The sequence below is a fragment of the Palaemon carinicauda genome, chromosome 8 (assembly GCF_036898095.1).
Source record: "Palaemon carinicauda isolate YSFRI2023 chromosome 8, ASM3689809v2, whole genome shotgun sequence".
Taxonomy (NCBI): Eukaryota; Metazoa; Arthropoda; class Malacostraca; order Decapoda; family Palaemonidae; genus Palaemon; species Palaemon carinicauda.
In genome coordinates this window covers 8,204,662-8,214,171 of record NC_090732.1, presented here as the reverse complement: position 1 = coordinate 8,214,171, position 9,510 = coordinate 8,204,662, and positions in this window count along the sequence as shown.

Below are 9,510 nucleotides of genomic sequence, written 5' to 3'. Positions count from 1 at the left end.
TTTAGCATTAGAGGCTCTTTGACCTTTATTTTTAGGTTCCTTATATATAGCATTAGGAGCATCTTGACCTCGATTTTGAGGTGCATTCCTTTTAGCATTAGAGGCTCTTTGACCTTTATTTTTAGGTTCCTTATATATAGCATTAGGAGCATCTTGACCTCGATTTTGAGGTGCATTCCTTTTAGCATTACAGGCTCTTTGACCTTTATTTTTAGGTTCCTTATATATAGCATTAGGAGCATCTTGACCTCGATTTTGAGGTGCATTCCTTTTAGCATTACAGGCTCTTTGACCTTTATTTTTAGGTTCCTTATATATAGCATTAGGAGCATCTTGACCTCGATTTTGAGGTGCATTCCTTTTAGCATTACAGGCTCTTTGACCTTTATTTTTAGGTTCCTTATATATAGCATTAGGAGCATCTTGACCTCGATTTTGATGTGCATTTCTTTTAGCATTACAGGCTCTTTGACCTTTATTTTTAGTTTCCTTATATTTAGCATTAGTGGCTTTTCAACCTTGATTTATAGGTGCATTTCTTTTAGCACTAGAGGCTCTTTGACCTTTATTTTTATATGCTTTATTTATAGCATTAGGAGCATCTTGACCTCGATTTTGATGTGCATTTCTTTTAGCATTAAAGGCTCTTTGACCTTTATTTTTAGGTTCCTTATATATAGCATTAGGAGCATCTTGACCTTGATTTTGATGTGCATTTCTTTTAGCATTAGAAGCTCTTTGACCTTTATTTTTAGGTTTCTTATATATAGCTTTAGGGGTTCTTGACCTCGATTTTTAGGTGCATTTCTTTTTACTCCTGGAGCCAAGGGGTGTTCGCATGCTAAAAAGGGCCCCTAGGTTACTCACTATTTTCTGAAAGAACATCACCTGGGGCATCATTTTAGCAAGGGTAGACATTCTGAAACCCGGCAGTAATCTTGCTAGGGATGGTTTTGTAGCTATTGACCATACTAAAAATTTCCGCAAAAATTTGGAGTAGGGGAAATTCAAATCTTAATAACTCAGTAAGGAAATAAGATATTTGCATGAAATACCCATAAAAATGTAGCTTATAGGGTATGCTACAAGATGAAAGTAAGAAATATTAAAATAGGTCAAGGTCAAGGTCACCAGAGCTCAAGCAATGACGTAATTTGACACTTGCTCAAAATCTGGGCCTCTAAAAACTTAAAGTTAAACCAGAACCCAGTTGTAAACTAATTTATTCTTTTATTTGTAGATTCTAGTAGAGTACTACATAGGATAGTTTTTAAAAATTATTTGAAGAAAAAAAACACACACTTTAACCCTTTTATTTTCAAGTCAAAATATCGGAAAAAATGGCAAAAATGCGATTTTTCAAAATTTTATGCTAGTTATGTTGGCTATTTGAAAGCGTATCAAAAGAGATTAAAGCAGCCCCAAATCTTTAAACAGCACATGATTAAATAGTAAGAAACCTATCATAATGTCATAATGTCTAAAACCTGTCTTTTAACCCTCTCAGGCTCAAGCCGAAAATATTTGAAAATCGGAAAAATGCCATTTTTAAACTAAACAATTTGATATGATGAATCGTTCAAATAATCAAAGGAAATTAGTTGCTGGTGACACACGGTTATCATGCAGAACCCTTAGGGGTAAAACCAAACTATTAAAAACATCCTCATTGCAAACACTGACGTTTCGCATCCCAGGAAAATTCTTTTATGAAAGTGGAGCTGACATCCAAACCACCATTCAATGTGATTAAATCTATTCTGTATGATGATCTATCCTACATTCTTGCACCCCTTGCCTGAAGCTTGGCATTGACAGTAAGGGCAGCACCTGATGCCACGCTTCCCGCAGGAACAACGTTTTGTTGCACATGAAGTGCATGTGCATGGCATAGGAAAGTCAGGTGGCATCAAAATTTGATCCCGCACTGGACACAATAGGCCATCCTGCTCAAAGAAACCAAAGTCTATGGGATCAAAATGTGGATTATCCAAACAGTATGTCTGCATGTATGACCCATAGACAGCCCTTTGGATATGGCCTCTGATCAATCTGCTGGTTGGTGGAAGGTCTAGGATTGTTTTGGAACTGTGGTGAAATACACGGTATCTGAGGCGGTCCATTGTTTGACAATCACCTGGTGCTTTCAATGGATACACCTGCACTAGAAATTTTTCCACTAAGGTGAAATCTGTATCATATGGACCCCCTCATCACATGCCACTGGGAGGTGGGTCTGCTCTAGTTTCCCAAGAATTTCCTGGAAGTTTTTTAATGCAGTATACACCGTTGCATGTTCTGTCACTGCATAGGGTAATACTGGTAAAAACCCTATTATCTTTACAGGAAGGTTCTCATTAGTGACCAAAGAGTTAAAGGCACTCCAGGATGGCATGGTCTGCTTTTCACAGGTCTCACCAATCTCATCATCACACAGGTCCATCCTACCTACTACCCAGGCGACATCCTTTGCCCTAACCTGCTTATATTCACCCTCATCCATCTTGAAATGCTCCTCAGGTACTTCATACAAAGTTGAAAGAGTTGGTTTCTTTGATACCTTGTAGTATTTCCTGAGAATCTGGCAACTTAGTTCTTCTTTAAATTGTCGATCCCTGTGCGATACATTCGTCTCTGACCTTTTGGGCTTACCATTCCTAGTTTCAGGCTTGTTCTGCATTAGGACCATTACCGTATCATGGCTACCCCCTATGCCCGACAACGTGCCTTCCTCATGATCAAAATTATCGAAAGCCCCAATGGTAAACTCTTTGCCATCAAAATTACTAGGAAGAGGGGCCCCGCCCTGACTGGATTAAAAAACATATGATGCCATGTCAGAATGATAACGCAGGATTTCATCATAACTTATCGCCAGCCCGAACCTATTGAGACTTGATACCAATAATTTGGACCTACATGCATTGTAAACAGCTTCAGAATTCAGCATATGAAGGGGTGTACGTTTTCTACCATTGTTCAAAATGAAAAATATCACTTGGAACACAGACAAGATCTTATTATGCTTAGCAGTTTCTGAGTCAATTTCAGAATATTCCCGATTTGCATCAGTGCCTTCTCCATCATCACAATCAATATCAACATCAAACAATCCTGAGAAGAAATGTCCAACCTGATCTGGAAGGACTATAGCATTGTAGGCATCCTCTAATTCAGTGCAGTCACAAAATTTGTCATCAAGTTCAAAGTCATGTTTCATAATGCACTGTCGTAACAACCTGCCACAACGTTTCAAAACATCAGTGTTAATGTCACAATCGTTTCCACCAGACGTGTCTGATTGTACCTGCGGTGTATTAGCACCTACCCTGAAAAACATTGTGGGCAACCTACTAGAACCTGAAGGCGAAAAAAAAGACAACTCATTTTTGTACACACTGATTAGGTTCATTTTCACATCTATGTTTGTAAACTTGTAGTTCAGTTGCTTTTCATTAGAAAACATGTTGCAACGATCGGCTACAAATGACAGGTCATAAGATTCCCCAGTGTTCAAGTCAGATTCTATATCTTTCAACACATTCTCAAATATATCCAACTTCCGCTGACCAGCTGATTGCGACCCTGAGAGTTTCTCTCCTTTTCGTATGTAGTTCTGAACACATGTCTTATGGCAATACAAATCAGCTCCGAATACTGCATTTACATCCTGCAAGTCTGAAGTTTTGATATATACCTCGTCTTGCAGAAGCAAAGCTGCTTTCAGAAAGGCATCAGCCCTCCCTTTTTCTGAGATGCGATATTTTGAGTAATCATTGTTGTGTTTGGCATTCCCACAGATTACCCATTTTGTGAGAAAATGTCAACGTCATCAGGCTTACATACAGGATCTCTACAAGCAATAGATGATCTCCTAGACCTAGAATCTGAGTGAGATGAGCCATGCTGTGTACCTGGATCAGGAGACTCTGGACAGCCTGCTAACCTAATTCTATCAAGGGTCTTCTTCAGAGTATATTGTTTATAACAGCCATTGCTTATGTGGTAAACAATTTTACTATTGTCGACCTGTTTCAATCTATCACAAACAACATCCTTTCGTATAGATGCTGCTTCAGCAATATGTTTTCTGCCGTTATCACTGCTGGTGGTATTAAGGTGTGGCTGATCCGTTTGGCAAATGATGCATTTTTCTATATCAACAGGTGGATGTGGGCTTGGTGATGGTGTTGATCTCCTCAAGCGTTTAGATGGTAAACTAGCCATCTCACACATGCACAGAATAGCCTGAAATCAACAGAGGAAACTTTCTTACTACTAACCCCCAGACATTAATTTTTAATGTGTATGCAATTTATCTATGTACATGTATGTTATGTATATATGTGTATGTATAATGTACACCTAAGATTTTGAAATGCAATGCAACATATTCTCATCTCTTCACATCAAATGCCCAATGGCTTTAAATTACATGAAATAGTAAGAGAGTACCCACTCAAGGAAGGCTACATGATGTATTTTAATCTAATCTATCCATCTATATGTACTCACCTAGAAATGCATGATTTCCATGAAAGAAACTTAGGGACTTTGATGAGTGGCTTCATTGACACAAGTAAAATGTACAGTGTAGAAAGTGGGGATTCCCTACAAAGGTGCTGACTCACTAATTCACAGGCCTCTGCATGTATGGCCCAATGAACAGGGAGTAAGTTCAGGTCACAGGCAGTAGATTAAAAACTGTGAATGATAAGTGAAAACACTTTCAACACCATTCTTTCAACGTCTACCTCCTACCCCCTACCCCCTATCCCCTTACCCTTACCCTCATGGCCCCTCTGTTCCCCTCTAAAAAGACATTTATAGGTTTCTTACTATTCTTAATCCTGTATTTTCTAAAGTTTTGGGGTGTTTTTATCTCTTTTGATACTCTTTCAAAAAGCTCACATAACATGCACAAAATTTGAAAAATTGCATTTTTGGCATTTTTTTTCGATATTTTGACTTGAAAATAAAAGGGTTAATATGTGTGTTTTTTTCTTCAAATAATTTTTAAAAACTTTCCTATGTAGTACTCTACTAGAATCTACAAATAAAAGAATAAATTAGTTTACAACTGGGTTCTGGTTTAATTTTAAGTTTTTAGAGGCCCAGATTTTGGGCAAGTGTCAAATAACGTCATTGCTTGAGCTCTGGTGACCTTGACCTTGACCTATTTTAATATTTCTTACTTTCATCTTGTAGCATACCCTATAAGCTACATTTTGATGGGTATTTCATGCAAATATCTTATTTCCTTACTGAGTTATTAAGATTTGAATTTCCCCTACCCCAAATTTTTGCGGAAATTTTTAGTATGGTCAATAGCTACAAAACCATCCCTAGCAAGATTACTGCCGGGTTTCAGAATGTCTACCCTCGCTAAAATGATGCCCCAGGTGATGTTCTTTCAGAAAATAGTGAGTAACCTAGGGGCCCTTTTTAGCATGCGAACACCCCTTGGCTCCTGGAGTATTTAGCATTAGAGGCTCTTTGACCTTTATTTTTAGGTGCCTTATATTTAGCATTAGGGGCTTTTTGACCTTGATTTTTAGGTGCATTTCTTTTAGCACTAGAGGCTCTTTGACCTTTATTTTTATGTGCTTTATTTATAGCATTAGGAGCATCTTGACTTCGATTTTGATGTGCATTTCTTTTAGCATTAAAGGCTCTTTGACCTTTATTTTTAGGTTCCTTATATATAGCATTAGGGGCTTCTTGACCTCGATTTTGATGTGCATTTCTTTTAGCATTAGATGCCCTTTGACCTTTATTTTTAGGTTCTTTATATATAGCATTAGGAGCTTCTTGACCTCGATTTTTAGGTGCATTTCTTTTAGCATTAGAGGCTCTTTGACCTTTATTTTTAGGTGCCTTATATTTAGCATTAGGGGCTTTTTGACCTTGATTTTTAGGTGCATTTCTTTTAGCACTAGAGGCTCTTTGACCTTTATTTTTATGTGCTTTATTTATAGCATTAGGAGCATCTTGACCTCGATTTTGATGTGCCTTTCTTTTAGCATTGGAGGCTCTTTGACCTTTATTTTAGGTTCCTTATATTTAGCATTAGGGGTTTTTCGACCTTGATTTTTAGGTGCATTACTTTTAGCACTAGAGGCTCTTTGACCTTTATTTTTATGTGCTTTATTTATAGCATTAGGAGCATCTTGACCTTGATTTTGATGTGCATTTCTTTTAGCATTAGAAGCTCTTTGACCTTTATTTTTAGGTTTCTTATATATAGCTTTAGGGGTTCTTGACCTCGATTTTTAGGTGCATTTCTTTTAGCATTAGAGGCTCTTTGACCTTTATTTTTAGGTTCCTTATATATAGCATTAGGAGCATCTTGACCTCGATTTTGATGTGCATTTCTTTTAGCATTAGAGGCTCTTTGACCTTTATTTTTAGGTGCCTTATGTAAAGAATTAGGAGCTTCTTGACCTCGATTTTGAGGAGCATTACTTTTAGCATTTGAGGCTCTTTGACCTTTATTTTTAGGTGCCTTATGTAAAGAATTAGGAGCTTCTTGACTTCGATTTTGAGGAGCATTACTTTTAGCATTAGAGGCTCTTTGACCTTTATTTTTAGGTGCCTTATTTATAGCATTAGGACCTTCTTGACCTTGATTTTGAGGTGCATTTCTTTTAGCATTAGAGGCTCTTTGACCTTTATTTTTAGGTGCCTCAGGTAAAGAAGTAAGAACTTCTTAACTTCGATTTTGAGGAGCATTACTTCTAGCATTAGAGGCTCTTTGACCTTTTTTTTTGGTGCCTTATTTATAGAATTAGGGGCTTTTTTACCTCGATTTTGATGTGCATTTCTTTTAACATTAAAGGCTCTTTGACCTTTATTTTTAGGTGCCTTATTTATAGCATTAGGAGCTTCTAGACCTCGATTTTGATGTGCATTTCTTTTAGCATTAGAGGCTCTTTGACCTTTATTTTTAGTTGCCTTATGTAAAGAATTAGGAACTTCTTAACTTCGATTTTGAGGAGCATTAATTCTAGCATTAGAGGCTCTTTGACCTTTATTTTTGGTGCCTTATTTATAGCATTAGGAGCTTATTGACTTCGATTTTGAGGAGCATTACTTCTAGCATTAGAGGCTCTTTGACCTTTATTTTTGGTGCCTTATATATAGCATTAGGAGCTTATTGACTTCGATTTTGAGGAGCATTACTTCTAGCATTAGAGGCTCTTTGACCTTTATTTTTAGGTGCTTTTTTATAGCATTAGGAGCTTATTGACTTCGATTTTGAGGAGCATTACTTCTAGCATTAGAGGCTCTTTGACCTTTTTTTTTATGTGCTTTTTTATAGCATTAGGAGCTTATTGACTTCGATTTTGAGGAGCATTACTTCTAGCATTAGAGGCTCTTTGACCTTTATTTTTAGGTGCTTTTTTATAGCATTAGGAGCTTATTGACTTCGATTTTGAGGAGCATTACTTCTAGCATTAGAGGCTCTTTGACCTTTATTTTTAGGTGCTTTTTTATAGCATTAGGAGCTTATTGACTTCGATTTTGAGGAGCATTACTTCTAGCATTAGAGGCTCTTTGACCTTTATTTTTAGGTGCTTTTTTATAGCATTAGGAGCTTATTGACTTCGATTTTGAGGAGCATTACTTCTAGCATTAGAGGCTCTTTGACCTTTTTTTTTATGTGCTTTTTTATAGCATTAGGAGCTTATTGACTTCGATTTTGAGGAGCATTACTTCTAGCATTAGAGGCTCTTTGACCTTTTTTTTTGGTGCCTTATTTATAGAATTAGGGGCTTTTTTACCTCGATTTTGATGTGCATTTCTTTTAACATTAAAGGCTCTTTGACCTTTATTTTTAGGTGCCTTATTTATAGCATTAGGAGCTTCTAGACCTCGATTTTGATGTGCATTTCTTTTAGCATTAGAGGCTCTTTGACCTTTATTTTTAGTTGCCTTATGTAAAGAATTAGGAACTTCTTAACTTCGATTTTGAGGAGCATTACTTCTAGCATTAGAGGCTCTTTGACCTTTATTTTTGGTGCCTTATTTATAGCATTAGGAGCTTCTTGACCTCGATTTTGATGTGTAATTCTTTTAGCATTAGAGGCTCTTTGACCTTTATTTTTGGTGCCTTATATATAGCATTAGGAGCTTCTTGACCTCGATTTTGAGGAGCATTACTTCTAGCATTAGAGGCTCTTTGACCTTTATTTTTATGTGCTTTTTTATAGCATTAGGAGCTTATTGACTTCGATTTTGAGGAGCATTACTTTTAGCATTAAAGGCTCTTTGACCTTTATTTTTAGGTTCCTTATATATAGCAATAGGGGCTTCTATTTTGAGGTTCATTTCTTTTAGCATTAAAGGCTCTTTGACCTTTATTTTTTGTTGCCTTATGTAAAGAATTAGGAGCTTCTTGACTCGATTTTGAGGAGCATTACTTCTAGCATTAGAGGCTTTTTGACCTTTATTTTTAGGTTCCTTATATATAGCATTAGGGGCTTCTATTTTGAGGTTCATTTCTTTTAGCATTAAAGGCTCTTTGACCTTTATTTTTAGTTGCCTTATGTAAAGAATTAGGAGCTTCTTGACCTCGATTTTGAGGAGCATTACTTCTAGCATTAGAGGCTCTTTGACCTTTATTTTTAGGTTCCTTGTATATAGCATTAGGGGTTCTTGACCTCGATTTTGAGGTGCATTTATTTTAGCATTTGAGGCTCTTTGACCTTTATTTTTAGGTTCCTTATATATAGCATTAGGGGCTTCTTGACCTCGATTTTGAGGTGAATTTCTTTTAGCATTAAAGGCTCTTTGACCTTTATTTTTAGGTACCTTATGTAAAGAATTTGGAGCTTCTTGACCTCGATTTCGAGGTGCATTACTTTTAGCATTAAAGGCTCTTTGACCTTTATTTTTAGGTGCCTTTATTATAGCATTAGAGGATTCTTGACCTCGATTTTTAGGTGCATTACTTCTAGCATTAAAGGCTCTTTGACCTTCATTTTTAGGTGCCTTATATATAGCATTAGTTGCTATTGACCTCTATTTTCAGGTGCCCTATATAAAGCCTTAGGGGCTTTTTCACCTTGATTTTGAGGGGCTTCACTTCTAGCCTTAGAGTTTCTTTGACCTCTTTTTTTATGTGCCTTATTTCTAGCATTAAGGATTTTTTACCTCTATTTGTACCTGCCTTATTTCTAGCATTAATAGATTTTTACCTCTATTTTGAGGGGCCTTATTTTTAGCATTGTTTTTTCTTACCTCTATTTTGTGGTCCCTTATTTCTCGCATTAAGGGCTTTTTTACCTCTATTTCAAGGTGATTTATCTCTAGCATTAAAGGCTATTTTACGTGTTTGTTTAAAGGCTCTTCGTTGCTGTTCTCTTCTGTTTGTTCTAGTTATTCATCTTTAGTTTTTCGGTTTCCTTTGATATTTCATTTTCCACTTTCCTTAGTTCGTTAATTTCCTTCGAGATTTCATCGTATTCTTTCTTGGTTCGTCAGTTTCCTTCTAGATTTCAAGAGAGA